Source organism: Megachile rotundata, chromosome 7 (assembly GCF_050947335.1).
Source record: "Megachile rotundata isolate GNS110a chromosome 7, iyMegRotu1, whole genome shotgun sequence".
Lineage (NCBI taxonomy): Eukaryota > Metazoa > Arthropoda > Insecta > Hymenoptera > Megachilidae > Megachile > Megachile rotundata.
Window position 1 is genome coordinate 17,237,480 of NC_134989.1, and position 14,256 is coordinate 17,251,735.

Below are 14,256 nucleotides of genomic sequence, written 5' to 3' on the forward strand. Positions count from 1 at the left end.
GAAACTCGAAGAACGTCGAGTCGCTACCATTATTGCAGTCTTGGACAATCTTTTGATCGCGGCCAACGAAATTAAAGGCTTCTTTCGCGCAACGCTAATAAACGTTGATTCGTACAAGCCGCTCCCTTTTAATGAATTCAGGATTCAATCGCGTAATTGCAATACGAGTTCTACACGTACTCCTATCTGCGCCAGCTTTTTACCAAATTTTACTCGCTGTACACTCGCTTGACTTTAAGGAAACATACATTTCTGTTAAAAGAACGTGACAAAAAATCCCGAGGAAGAAATTTCGTTCGCAAATCGAGAATTATCGGTGATTGAACAGCGCCGAAAGACGTAATTGGAGCAATTACGAATTTAATTGTTCCGCGATTTATCGGAGAATTAATCTCGATCGAACTATATTTGTTCGTTTTTGTCTTTCAGATTTCGAATCGCTTGCAGAGGTAGTTCGTCGACGAGCCGAAACTACGGGAATCGGTGAGTTCTCTTCGTCTATTTAATGCGATTATAAATTGTAAACGGCTGCAAGAAACGACCGTCTTTCGCCCATTCAATCCTCCCTCTTCTTTCCGTGTTCCGTTTTCTCCGTCCGCCGTTCTACCACCACGGAGAGGAGCACTTAATTTTCGAGGCTGCATTTAAAGAGCAGCGAAACGTCGAAAGTACCGGTAATTAACGCGTGCCTCGACTCTTCACCTGGCTCGAGATCGAAATCTAATCGCCCGTAACTCGATCGTCGCATTTACCAGCCGTTTTTACTGCCTACGTTTCGCGCGTTTAAAACGGAATCGTAGGTAACCCGGGAACACTTACCTTTACATTTTCAATGGGAACGTTAACGCTTTTATTAACCACGCTTTTATTAGCGACGAGTAATCACTGTCACTACGAATTTACGATATTTTAATTCACCGATCGAGGATAAAAGGAAAACAAGAATAAGCTCGATGGAATTTCTGAATGGACAAATTAATCGATCGTATATTGGACGTATTCTTTTTCTATTTCTTTTTTGCGGACACCAGCTTACGATGATCGTCTACGTATCTGTATCCGCTGTCGCATTTTTACTTTTATGCTTTCGTATAAAAGCGTAGCTTGCTTTTCAAGTGGATCGTTTGACGATATCTACTGCGACGCATGGAGGAATCACAGACGAGAAAAAGGAAACGGGCAAATAGAAGGCTGGCATTTCTTCTCGCGAACGAGTTCATCGGTAATTTTCAACTATTCACTCCCTTTCGCGTCTACGTACCGTGGGTTGTCGGCGGGAAAAACTTGTCTTTGTTTAGAATTCAGAGTGAAAATGTCGATGAAATTGCACTCCCGATTCAAGATACCGAAACATAAAATCGGGATAGAAATGCCTAATGCGCTCTTCAATTTACACGGCCTCGTTCAACGAATTCCCAATTTACGATTTAACGAAATGTTTAAATTGTGCGTTGAAAATCCACTTTATTCGTTCCCTTCCTTTTGTCGAATTTAACGCTCGTTTGATCGAAATACATTCATTCATTTACTCTGCTCGTACCTCTTCAACCTTCCTGCGGAACATCTTGCGAAAAAAAGGAGAACGAGAGGAAAACATATTTTCACTGCATCGTACGAACGGGTTGGCTTCGTTGCGATGAATACGAGCGTCGGAGACGCGAGGGGACGAACAAAAATCTCGGCGAGCTGTTCGCGAAGCTTAATTGAAATCAAGCTTGTACCGTTAGGATGTTCTTTCGGTGTAAATGGGCAGGCGTTTTCAAGATGAAAAGAAGAATGGACCCATTTAGATGTAGATGAAGCACCGTACGGTATCAGCATCGAGTAAATTTGACGTTCAAAATTCTACCGAACTCCTTTTTTCTTTTCCCTAACAATTTTCGCTTGTTCCGAACAAAAACTGCTCGTCGGTAAAACGATCTTTGGATTTCGCGTTCTTTGAAAATCATTAACGAGAATTGAACGAACCGCCGTTCTTTTCTTTTTTCCAGAGAAAGTCTGAATTATCCGTGTAGCACGTTGATTCGTTGCAATCGTTGCGATGTTATCGTTTCATCGCGAAAACCAAACAGCTGCCAGCGCATTGTGTACGTAAAATTTTAATATTCATCGAGCAGCGGCAAACGTTTTGCGACAATCCGATTGCAATGGAACGTTTTCCCTGGCAACCGGGCTCCTCCCTTTCTCGGGAACAATTTTTCGTTCGACGTCGTACGATTTTCCAGCACAATTTTAAGAGATGGTCGTGATTGCGACGCAACGATTCGCGTCTGCGATTTTACCGAGCTGTATCGTAATCTGTCGTACGAGGCTTTTCTTTTCTAAATAATATTTCGAGATCAACTTTTCGAACGCTCGAAAGCCAAGTATCGTTATTTACCCGCTAGACCATATCTCGTATTCATCCGCATATTATTGGCTCCTGCCTGCTCAACATTCACCGGGGCAAAGGCGAGAATGTTCGAGGCGATTGAAGTTTTGCCGATATATTGCCTCTTTTCTGATTTCTATATCGCGAGACCGGTCTTTTCGAAGTCTTTGACGATTTAGGTTCATCGTTGCGTTCCCTTGGTCTCGTTCCGACTTTTCTTCCGACATTCTTTCTTCGCCACTTTATAGGTAGTCGGTAATACGGCTGATATATTAGAGTAGAGCGGCATTGTGTCGAGTATGGCACGGAAGAAAGGCTGAAACGATCGGTTGATCCCGTAGAGGCGACGTGAAAAGCTTCGAAACGCGTACATGTATCTACGTGTTTGCCTCGTATGCGTTGCGAAAGGAGTATGATAGGTTTTCGATCGTTCTTCAACGAAATGCGTCTTGACACGAATAACGTAAACGCTTTTCAACTCGTCCAGGATATTCTCTCTCCGTGACGTTCGTGAAATTCATTCCCGACAGTCTCGCTATCTATCGTAGTATCATTCAAACAAATTCATCCAGAGAGCTGGAAAATTTACCACCTTCTCGCGCTTCTTTCTTCCTTTTTTATTCGATAAACTGATAAAGTCAAACTTTCGCGGGAACGCTCGAGGAATATCGGCGATTCGAGCGGCAGTCGATAAAGCATCGAATACGCGACTGTGGATCCAGATAAATAATTTGACAAGCATGTTAAGTACACCGTTCCGTATTTTATTCTCCGAGAAAAAAAACTGTCACTGTATACGAAAGGCACGATATAAAACACGGAAGCGAGTGGAACGTTGTCTCGTCGTTCCCTCTCGTCCGTTCATATTTTACAACCTCCCGGATGACGTCGTCGAGGGCGTCTCTTACAGACTTGGCAACAACACGCTCTTCTGCTAGGTCGTTAGCGATGGCGAAGTCTTATCGTTTAGTTTATTCCGCCGGTGCTAATATTCCGGCTGAAGCTGGCTGAGAGGACGCGTCGGTGAAAAACCATCCAGAAACAAAGAACGATAAGTGAAACTTAATTCTCCTCCTTCTGCTTTGCTTCTCACGCGATATCGTCGAGGGAAGACATACAATACTTGTACCCTGACTAAAATTTTGCAAAGTTTTCTATTTATAGACGAGAGAATTGTTGGATTTGCTTTGCATAACGCAGACAGCGGAGCGTTTAAAACGAAACGCAAAATCGCAGACAGGTGGATGAACCAGAAGCAAAACTCGGCGTAGAGCAGCGCGTGTTCGCGAGGATATTTCTGTGGCTGCCTAGCATGTGTGAACTTCCGCGTTATTCCCGGCACGTTTGCCGTGTGCACATATTGCATTTCTGCGTAGGGGATACAAGTGCACGGTCGTGCCGACTGGGGGTATGGCGCGCGGGAAAGGGATGCGAAATGGGGCTCTTTTCGAGCTAAGTGCACCGAGCCCTTGAAGCGTCTCGTTCGCCGTTTTACAGCGCCGCTGCCGCTTCAACCGAATCCTCTGTTGTCGAGAAGCTAGGATTTCGGTAGAAAATACCTCGTTTCGATGAATCGGCCGATTATCGATGCAGGATTCGATACGGGAGACAGTTGCCTTTTAAAATGCCACTGCTGGTGAAAATTTCGGATGCATTTGCAATGTTCGAAACCGATAATTGTCTTGGTAACATTAACGATATTAGAGCGTATTAACGGCGTGGTAATTGATACGAAAGCAATCGAAGCCGTCGAACGATAAAAGATCCGCAAACTGTCGGAAAGTTTCTTGCAATCCGGATAACCATTCGAGCAACGAAGTACAAAGCGCTGTTTCCGCGCTATAATCTCGTTGCTTGGTGTATCTCGAGTTAGAGAAATCGTAATCGTTCGGTCAAAGAAACGGCAGAAAATTGCACTTGCCCGACGGCTAAGTGCAGCCTGCGCTTAGAACAATTCCTCGGTACGGTTCTCGACTCGATGGAACCTTCGTCCGAAGAAACTAGAGTGCCAATAAGTCTCGCGAGTCGAATGTCGGATAAATTGTCAAAGGATTCCAGCGCACGCAGTCTGTTCTCCGGCAGAGTAATCCTTCTAGAACGAACGTTGACACCGTAGACTCATCTTAGACGTCGCTAGGCGTCGATAGGCGCACGAAACTCGATATGTCGGCTCGAGGCGGGCTAGCGAAGTGGAACGAGCGAATCGACGTTGTACGTATCTCGTGGAAACTGGCAAAGAAGTGGCTAGGAATATTCCATGACTGGGTTTATTCGCTATTTTATGCATTCGCGTCGCGCATACTTTTATGCATTCACTTTTACAAAACGGAAAGCGACTTCTTAACGGAGTTGCAGAGGAAGCACGTAGTAGCGGAGCGAAGAAAGTAACGCGTACAGTCGGTCGAAGGTGAACGGATGTCTCGAAGCAAACTCGCTCTCGTTTCCCTTTCGCTCTTGCTCGCCTGCCTCCGTTCGTTTCAACGGCTATCGCCGTGATCGTTGATTTATTGCGATGGTAATCGGTCAATTAGGACAGAGACGCGTTTCCTCTTTTAACCGTTCGATCGCATTAAATTTATGTTACTCGGCCTCACGGTAGTCGACGGTTTAACGTAACGATACGTTGTTGCTATTGGAGTTCGATGCAATCGGAAATCGACTTTTCGTTTCTACGAAAGGTAATTCCTTTACGAATACACGGTTCTACGTTGGCCAGTGCTCCGGGGGAAAAAGTTTGCTCGGCACTGAGCCGGGTTATAAGGTAGAAACTTTATCGGGAGGCTGTAGAAGCTGGTTCTTTGGCAGGTATTCTAGTAAGGGATGAAACGCTCGACCCCGATCGTAGAATAGCCGGGATTTCTCATTAAATACGACTAAACGATCGAAACAAAAGCAGGCCATGTTTCCCGGACAGAAGAAAGAGGAAATTCAATAGCTCGAGTAAATAATGAAATCTATTATGGGTTTCTATTCTTGTACCGCGTTGCACACAGCTTCTGAACTTTGAACGTTTTCCTTATACCGAATCGCTATCGGGACGATAAGACTGCGGAACAAGACGAAAAACGATATCTACTTCAATTTTTAATCGTCGTTTAATTTTACGTATTGACCTTGATACTCTCGTGCGCGATACGTCGTCAATATTTGCAGTAAAAAATTGGATAAAGAGCCGACTCGATTAACTGACCACGATAATTACTCGGCTTCTTTCTTTCCCTACGATTTTCTTCCTAGGATGGAAAGTTTTCGAAAGAAGAGGGAGAAGAAACGCGGGGAAAAAGCGAGAGAATCGTTTGGCGCTGATCCGCGTGCATTCGAGGTTTGCCGCAAACGAGAGATTCTTTCTTCATGGTCAGACTTAGCCTCGTTTTTTAGTCTTCTTTACGATCGGTGTAAAGTTACCTGTGCACCATCAGGTGGGACGTAGAACCGAGTTCCAGATGCGCGTCTGCAAATACTCGCGGTATTTACGTAGCGTCTGACCGCTTCCGGCAGAGAAACACGGCTTCTCTCGGTGGTAACGTACTGTTTCAGCTTAGATCCTCCCGTCTATGTTTTTTCAACGGGCGCGGAAAGGTCGGACGAATATTTCGTATACGTTTCGCGGGAACGAGCACACAGGGGTGTCGTATTATTTTATTCAGGATGCGGTTTCGCAGCGACCGGAAATCTCGTCAGAAGTTCCCCCTGGTCTTGTTCTCTTGTCGTTCGATTTCTATGGCTTTCTTCCACCTGCTTTTTCCTTCCTTCTTCCCATGGATCAAATCCTTCGGTCGGACCAGCGAGGCCGTGCTTTATAGCCGAGAAAAACTACTCATCGTATTTTTAACTGCGACGGTGCTTGCAACTTTATATTTTCCACAGTGAATTATACTTCGAGCGGGTCACTATATTGGAATCACTTTAAAGTGTTAACAAGATTTAATGATTGTTTGAGTCGTGTTTGAGGAGCAATATCTTAAAGATCAAATTTAACACGTTCTCCGTGATACGAGACACATGTGCCCCTTGTCATACCCTTGTTTCTGACGGGTGATATTTTATTGAATTTTCGATACGTGCAGAGGTACCGATAGGCTCCTTGGAAGCTAACGTAATGGAACGAAACAAAAACACGTAAAGTTCGCTAGTGATGTACCGTTCTGAAAAGCGATGACAGTTTGTTAAAATTCCTGCAAAAATAATCGTAGTCTCAACTACCGTCGTCCAGACATTTCGATTTCTTAACCTACAAATGTGTACATGTTCCGTACAAGTATTACGCTGATAACCAACTGAAAATTTGGTCAATTCTGCTAGCATTGCTCGTTGGTCGGTAAAGAGCTGGCGATTTCACCGTGGTTCCGTGTGTCACTCGGAAAATGTCACGGGATTACAGCTGCGGGTGGAAAATCGGAACGATTTGTAATATCGCGAAAGTGGGCCGTCGACCGTGGAGAGTGACCGTAAAGCTTACGATGTCCATCGCAGTTAAACGGGTCCAGGGGCGTTTCGCGATATCGTAAAGCTCTAAAGGAAGGAGAGAAGACTGCACGATACGCGCACCTCTCGCTCGTGGTAGGCACTTTCGTTTGCTCGACGCGCTACTCGAAACGCGACATTAAAATTTGAACAGGATCATGAAAGCAGTAAAGAGACGATATAATCCGATACCAGACAGGTTATGGAATTCGGTGGTAGGGTCATTAAAATCTACCCCTCGAGGGAGAACATTGTTCTACTATTTTGGTATCGCAGCCAGATAACCGAGTCCATGATCGAACGAAAATGCGATCGTTTAAAAATACTTAATTATTACGAAGAGGAAAGTTACTTTAGAAATTAAATGCGAGGGTCATCGAAAAAGTCATAAGAATAACGGAGCAAGTCTTATCTCGAAATGCGAGTAAAAGACACTGCGATTCAACGTCTTCGTCCTTTCTTCTGAAACGGTTGAAAAGATGTCCGTATCGACTGTTTTATTTTGGCCCGTTTCTGTCGACCACCTACGCTAGCGCCGATGAATCTAAGTTTAAAAGGAGGCGCATCGTGACCTCTACTACTATTTTATATCTTCACCTCTGACCTTTCGCGAACGTCACGAGTCGGCATAGCCTATTCACGGCCTCTGCGGTGGTCACTACGGTATTTAAAATTGGACTTTACCCTCTTCCACCTGGAGGGGATGGAGAAACGTTGATCAAACCCTAACGCTTATAGATATTATATCGCACGAGTTCGCAAAAAATACATTCTCCTGGTCCCTCTTATCAACGGCTCTCGAGGTCTCCATCGAGACACTTTCTCTCCGACGCAGTCCATTGAAAATTTCAAAAGCCCTGAAACCATTAGTCGTCGAAATATTTATCTTTGAAAGGTCAAGAGACTGGATTATTCAGCGATGACAGGCTTTACAGCCATTTCCGTGCTACACGTCGTTTGCGAACGTTTTTCATCGTTGACAGTAGAAGCTCTGTCGTTTTAGAAACGTTTTTTCAATCGCATCGTCACCGTCGTCGCGTAGAAAGTAAAAACCTCGTGACGAGAATGAAACCCGGACATTCCCGGTGTGATCTACAAAAATACGAGCGACGAAGAACAGAAAGAAGAAAAAGGCCAGGGAGGAAAGAAGGGTAACGAGGCTGAGCGATGAGTTACGAGCAGTCCCGTCGATTAATAACGCGCAGAAGCCCAGCTGGAAGCTTGACCAACGGATAACCGATTCTACGGAAGCTGAATAAACGTTCGTTTATTTGTGTTGCGTTGCTCCACTTACGCGTTCGCGCGACCGTGTATTTGATTCGCTGCTAAACTTTTTGTTTCGTGATTCGATGAGCTGCTTTTTTCCCGCGAAAATCGCTGATCCTGAATCACAACCAACGTCGCGAAAATGATTGCCAGCCTCAACGTGTTTCGATCTCCGCTTCCTGTTGAATTGCCCCGCAATCATGATCTGACCGATGGAGATTAAAACGTTTACTGGAAAAGCATTTTCCGTGATTTCCGCGTTTGGTCAATTAGCTCGTTCAACATCCACGGAAAAAAACCATTGTAACTGAGTCTATTTTAACCTTGAAATAGTCAGTAACCGCAGTAAGTGTTGACCGCATCGGTGAAAGAGAAACAATAAACGACTCGTGAAACTATTGCCAGTCGTCGCTGGTGTACGCTGCAATTAGTCGCTCGGTAAAGGAGTACAACATTTAGCGGTCGCATCGTTCACGCTTCCAAGTTAGCTGAAAGTTTAAGCGTAGCATCGTAACTTCGGAATCCCGGCTGCTGATTAGGTAATTAATCCACGCGACGTGTCCTTAAACAGAGTTTAAACCTCGAGCAAAATTCGCGCCATTTAATTGCTACCGGTGCGGTGTGCGCGCCGCGCCAACAGCTAACGATCGTTTCTCCTTGTAAGTGAAAAGCGATTAACACGTTCGTTGCTATAGGTGCTGCCGGGTGGCCAGCTAAATAATTAGAGAACGGAGGACGATTTCCGTCGTCATTCAACATATAACAGCCACTCGAAGTGGGACGCATTTGATTAAAGATGAATTAACGCGTTGGTTGACTTATCAAGATAAGTTCAATTGCTGCACTAGTAATATAAAGTTAATTATGGTGATTTTCCAAAAACTAATATAGCCAGTAAAATGCTCGTTGGCAAAGATTTCCTTTAATATGACCGCAAGTTACGCGTCGATGGAAAAAATATTCCAGTCAGTATTTTCATAATCCCGTCACCATCACGTTTTTACGAGCGCCGTCGACATAAAATTACATCCGCTTGTTCGTTTTGCGAAACAAAAAGGTGTGAGAAGGAGGAGTGTCACGCGATAACTCGAAACGCGGCAGGGTCACGGCAAGAGAGGGGCAAAGGTCGCGAGGACGTTATCCTCGGTCCACCCTTGTTGCCAGAATAAAGAGACAGGGGAGCATGGGGAAGCGACAGGGATGGGTAAAAAAAACCGTGGAAGGGAAGGACGATGGTCGCGCAAAAAGTGACAAGAGAAACGTGAACTACGAGCCACTGGGAAGAAGAGTGGGAAGATGCGACGAAAAGGGGATGAAATTAATAAATCGGAGGAAAAAGTTCCGTTGTCGAAATAATTGATACGACTCGATACTGTGAAGAATAGATCATTGAAGCCATACGTGTCAAAGATCTACCTATGTTCGAAGAACCGATCTTTTGACAAAATTCTTTTGCAAATAATAAGATATTCTGGTCATCGAAGTTGATCGAGCAAGAGTGTCAGGTCGGTAGGAGGAAGTACTCTTTGGAATTTTTATCGAGACGGAAAATCAGCGGAATAAGAGATCGAAGGAAAGGTGGTTCAAAGATTTTCCAGACAACGTCTTTGGACAGGTCGCAAAGCATCCCTGTCCACTGCGGATCTGACCTCTTCAGGGACGAGTGAATAATAGAAGAGAGCCATCGCAGCTCGAGGTCGAGCAACCTGTATCCTCCCCGCATCCTTCTACCAAGTACCTAGAGCTAGTCTGGGATAGTTGTGAATAACGATGCCCGAGGGAAAACCAACCCCTTGTTGGTATCGCTGTGCTAGGTAACCGGACCAGCCACCGACCCTCTCATGATCCGACACTTCCTCCACACCCCCCGAGGAGACCGATGTACACTTCACCGTGCTTTCTATAAACTACACGTCGTCTTTCCGTATTTGAACACTCGGAAAATCTTTCCACTTCGGGATGTTGTCGCGAGCACGAGTATTTATTGGAAATCGTTCCTTTGCTTTTTTCTACACGTTGTATCGTTTTCATCGTGCAAACCCAGAAGCATGTCTGATCTTTGCGAACACTACGAGATGCAAACAATACCTTTTTCAAGAGAAATGGGAACATCGTTTCAGCTACCGTTTGTCCCTTCCACCAGCTACATTTTGAATGATTTGTAATATGGACATACATTTTTCGACACACCCTGTACATCTATTAAAAAAAGAAAAGGAGACGAGGAAGATAGCGAGAGGCGGTTTTCTTCCGGCAACAGCTCCAAGTTTCACGGGCACTCGGCCAACGCGCCGTTTCCTCTCGGGTTCCGAATCCTCTCTCGACACCTACAGAATTATCACGGCTCGACGGCCGTTTTACAATCCCCGACGGATTCACGAAAACGTAGAAAGGATACTTATTTTCGCAGGGAAATAGCGGGCGAACGAGAGCCGTCGAGTGTCTTCGGGAAAATCCACTGGAGACGCTTGAAACTGCTTTATGGTTATTCGACGCGTTCATATTCCCTCTATTATTCACGCATCGTGCGCAAATTTTTAGTCGGAGGTTCTAGTAGCAAAAAGGCAAACTGGATATTACTTCTTTGCTTCCGAAGCGGGGAAACGAAGAAGAGCAGCACTTGTAGTTGTAAAATCGCGATTCGTGCATAAACAAACTTTCAACGATCCTCGAAGCGGAACTGCAGCAATAATATCATAAATCGATCCGTTTAAGTACCAGATTTCTCCCGATAAATGTCTAACGATCTCCCCTTTTGTGAGCGAACTTTTTGCATCGAAGAGAATAAAGATTAGTGCCTGGAGAGACAGTTTAAAATTACGTTATCGTTGCCCGCGGGGGAAAGTTGGTACAATGAAAACACCTCGTTGAATATTATACGCTTTATTCCGCGACTCGGGACCACAATCGAGCGAACAAAGGGAGTAACCACCGAAGATCACGGTTACCGCGGGCAACTGCGAAAAAGCAAGAGGATAGTTGTTGCGGTAATTAAGTAAGAAACTAAAGTTTTGTCCGTGGAAACCGAAGTACGGTGTTGCGCCTTCAATTACCGCTCCGGTGGCAAAAAATGGCCACGAACCGTGGCTGTCTGCAACCACGCTATGCTCGAAAACGAACGAATCTTCCCTGAGGGACAATTCCCCGGCATTCGTCCCGAATAATGCTCGAACACGGCGCGTGATTAAGAAATAAAGCAATACGGTGTCGGGCTTTTAATCTATTCGCTACTCGTCCCGTGTTTTACGCGTAATAACTTTTGCACGGTCGAGAGGAAAAGCAACGAGTAACGAGCCGTGAGTAAACGGATAAAGTAGAACTAGCAGGAATATGCAGTAAAAGCCATCTTCTCGAGCGTTTTCGCGAAACAGAAGTACGAATTACAATTAATCGTCGAATAATCCTTGTTTCGTTTTACCGCGGGCTAACCTCATCGCTTGATACCTAGACCCGCGGCAACTGTTTTCGTAATAAAGTAACATGCCGCGAATCGAAAACGTGCCGAGCCAAAAGAAACGTTATCGCGTACATATGTGCACGACTCGAGCTCGGAACGCTTTAAATTTCGAACGCTTAAAGCTTGGAACGCATTAAACTTGCAACGTTTCAAACTTGGAACGCTCGCAGCCCGAAACTTTCGAAGCTCGGAAACTCGGCGTGCCTGCAACTGCGAACAATTTTTATGTTTTTGGTCATGCACTTTATCCGTTTCTACTTTCATGACTTGTACTACCAATTTAGGGCTTTTGTAAGCGACATTCGACACTTCGCTGAAACTTACGGTCTAATTTCTGGACCGCCGAGTTGACCCCTACGAAAAAGGGTTAAATAACTGTCGAGTTATGCCCTCAGAAATTTACGTATTAATTCCAAGCAGCCGGCGGTTATTCGTTCGATGTTGAAGTTAGGAAGCGAATTCGAGGTTATAAATAAAGAGCAGGTGCGAAGGAACGGCACTCCGCGACGATGAAACTTTCGGTTCACGGAAGGAGAACTGGAAGGAGAAATTTCTTCGGTTTTCTCCGTTACAATTGCGATCTTTCGTGAATTTGTAACGCGTCGCCGCGTTACGGAATTTCCGCCCCGTCCCGTCGAAGAAACCAAGTTCAAGGAACACGAAGGGTCGTACCAAAAGTTGCACCGAAATTATAATTCACCGGCAAAGGGAACAAAGGTGTCTATTCGAATCTCGAACGTATTTGATTTTCTTCGTTACGTATGCGCGTTACGAAACAGACAATCGGTAAGTTTCGCATTATTAATTTATAAGAAACGATAAGATCACACTCGCACGCTCATTGTACCTTCGTCTCCTTTATTTCGCTTCAAATTTTAGGAATATTGTTTGGTCTCTTAATTAAACTTGTGCTTTTGATCATGTTCGTTGAGATGTTAAACATCGTATAATAATAGTTCGCTAAAAATAGGCTTCTAGGAAATGAAGAGTTGAACCAAGTGAACTTAACCTATAAAACATCAGTTTTAACATTTATCTTGTTTATTCGTATAATCGTTGCCGACCTTCCAGGAGACAGATTGCAGAAATATTCCGCTTAGTGCTTGATAACCTAAAAGGTTATCTTAGCATGTAATAAATTATGAAATATTACATCGGTAATATATGTAGATAGTAGATAGTGTTGAACTACATTTAAACCCACTGCATCGTGAAAACAACTTTTGTTGAGTTTGATCATCGAGTGAAAGTTGCAGCGAGGCGTCTTCTCACGGTGGATCAAGATCGACTCTCCATATGTGAGTATTCGTCATCTGTTATATCGAAGAGACTACGGTAGATAAAAGTATCGGCGTTCAACGCTATCGCTTTGTTTCGGGCTCGAATAGATTCGCTTTCTTGAAAAAAAGAAGCAGGGTTGAACACCCTCGACAGTCTGTCATCGGAAAGTACTCGGCAACGATAGAGAGAGAGAGAAAAAAAGGAGTATAATCGCGATCTCCATCAGGAGACGTTTAAGGGAGGCAGCAAAGATAGTCCGTACCGTTGAAGCGTCGACAACCGAAGTGAAACACTGGTTGCAAGGGGTGAGAGGCAAACGGAGGATCCGCGAGGGAAGTAGACGATGAGCAACAGAAGGGTGGAAGAAGCAGGTGGTAGGAGCCAGAAAGGATGTTTCCAACGGTCGACTTATTCAAATGAACCGATAGATTGAGCCACGAACGTGCCATTTGTTTCTTTCTCCGAGTCGTATTCCGCCGACGCCACTTCTACGACCGAACTGAAAATAATGTTACGGTGGTTGCCGTGCGATCCTCAGATCTCGAAATCGCTGTTCCCTGGATTCACGTAACAAACGTTAGAAATCCTATCGTGCACTTCCAACCATCGATTCGAACGCCGCGGTGATCGTAATTACGTAAGTGAACGAACGCTGTTGAACGAATCGGTTTCTTATCAATTTCGTTCGCTTCGGGATTTTTCCTCGACCACGTCTAGCCTCTAAGTCCTTTCCTAGTATTTGAAATCTAAGCGAAAATTTGATTATCATCGAAGCACGATTTATTTTGTCTTATCGGGTCCGTGAGACTCGCCAGGTGAAACTCGACGTTATATGCGATGATGGATTATGGAGCGCCTCGAATCGTTTCGAATATAAATACAAGGAGAATTCTATTCAACCCCTGAACGTCTCGAATTTTGGATACGCTCGAAATTCGTGAAACATTAAACTTTCAGTTCAAAATTTGCATTCTGTTGCGTGCTCTTTTTTCCAAGAATTACACGACTTTCAAGATTTCAATAAAATTCAAAGCGATTCCAAGCTCGAGTACGCTCGAAGCGCTCGAAAACTTTCAAGAAGTTTCGAATATCCATCGCCAGCTACAAAGTTAAAAAGGACCAATTTTCAGTCCTTCTTGGGACTGAAAAATTCTTAGGGAACGTTTAAAAGTGCCCGGTAAAAATAAAAAGTTTATCCGAAATACGACGAAGAAGTTGGAAAAGATCCACGGTCCGACCTTTCCATCACTTGTTCGATACTTCTTTTCCTCGGGAAGCGCCCTGATATGCTCTACAAGAATTTTTCGTCGAACGGCTAAAAATTTTGCTTCGAGCCAGCGATATTTTGGTGGACAAAATACGTCGGCGACGAGTTGGCAGCGTTAACGAGAAGAGAACAGGTCGCGCGATTGGAAAT

General features: G+C 44.5%; 1 protein-coding gene across 27 annotated transcripts in view; it reads left to right on the forward strand.

The window, feature by feature from the left end:
- Positions 1–423: 423 nt before the first annotated feature.
- LOC100878007 (protein turtle) overlaps positions 424–14,256 on the forward strand; it is a 136,890-nt gene continuing 123,057 nt past the window's right edge. For 23 of the 27 annotated variants that reach the window (XR_013038725.1, XR_013038723.1, XR_013038722.1 and 20 more), the window contains exon 1: positions 12,724–12,856. The gene's annotated coding sequence lies outside the window, so the exon portion shown is untranslated. Of the gene's footprint in view, positions 484–12,722; positions 12,857–12,946; positions 13,477–14,256 lie in introns of those variants that run through there. The other 4 variants (XM_076533496.1, XM_076533497.1, XM_076533490.1 and 1 more) reach the window with 3 other exon arrangements.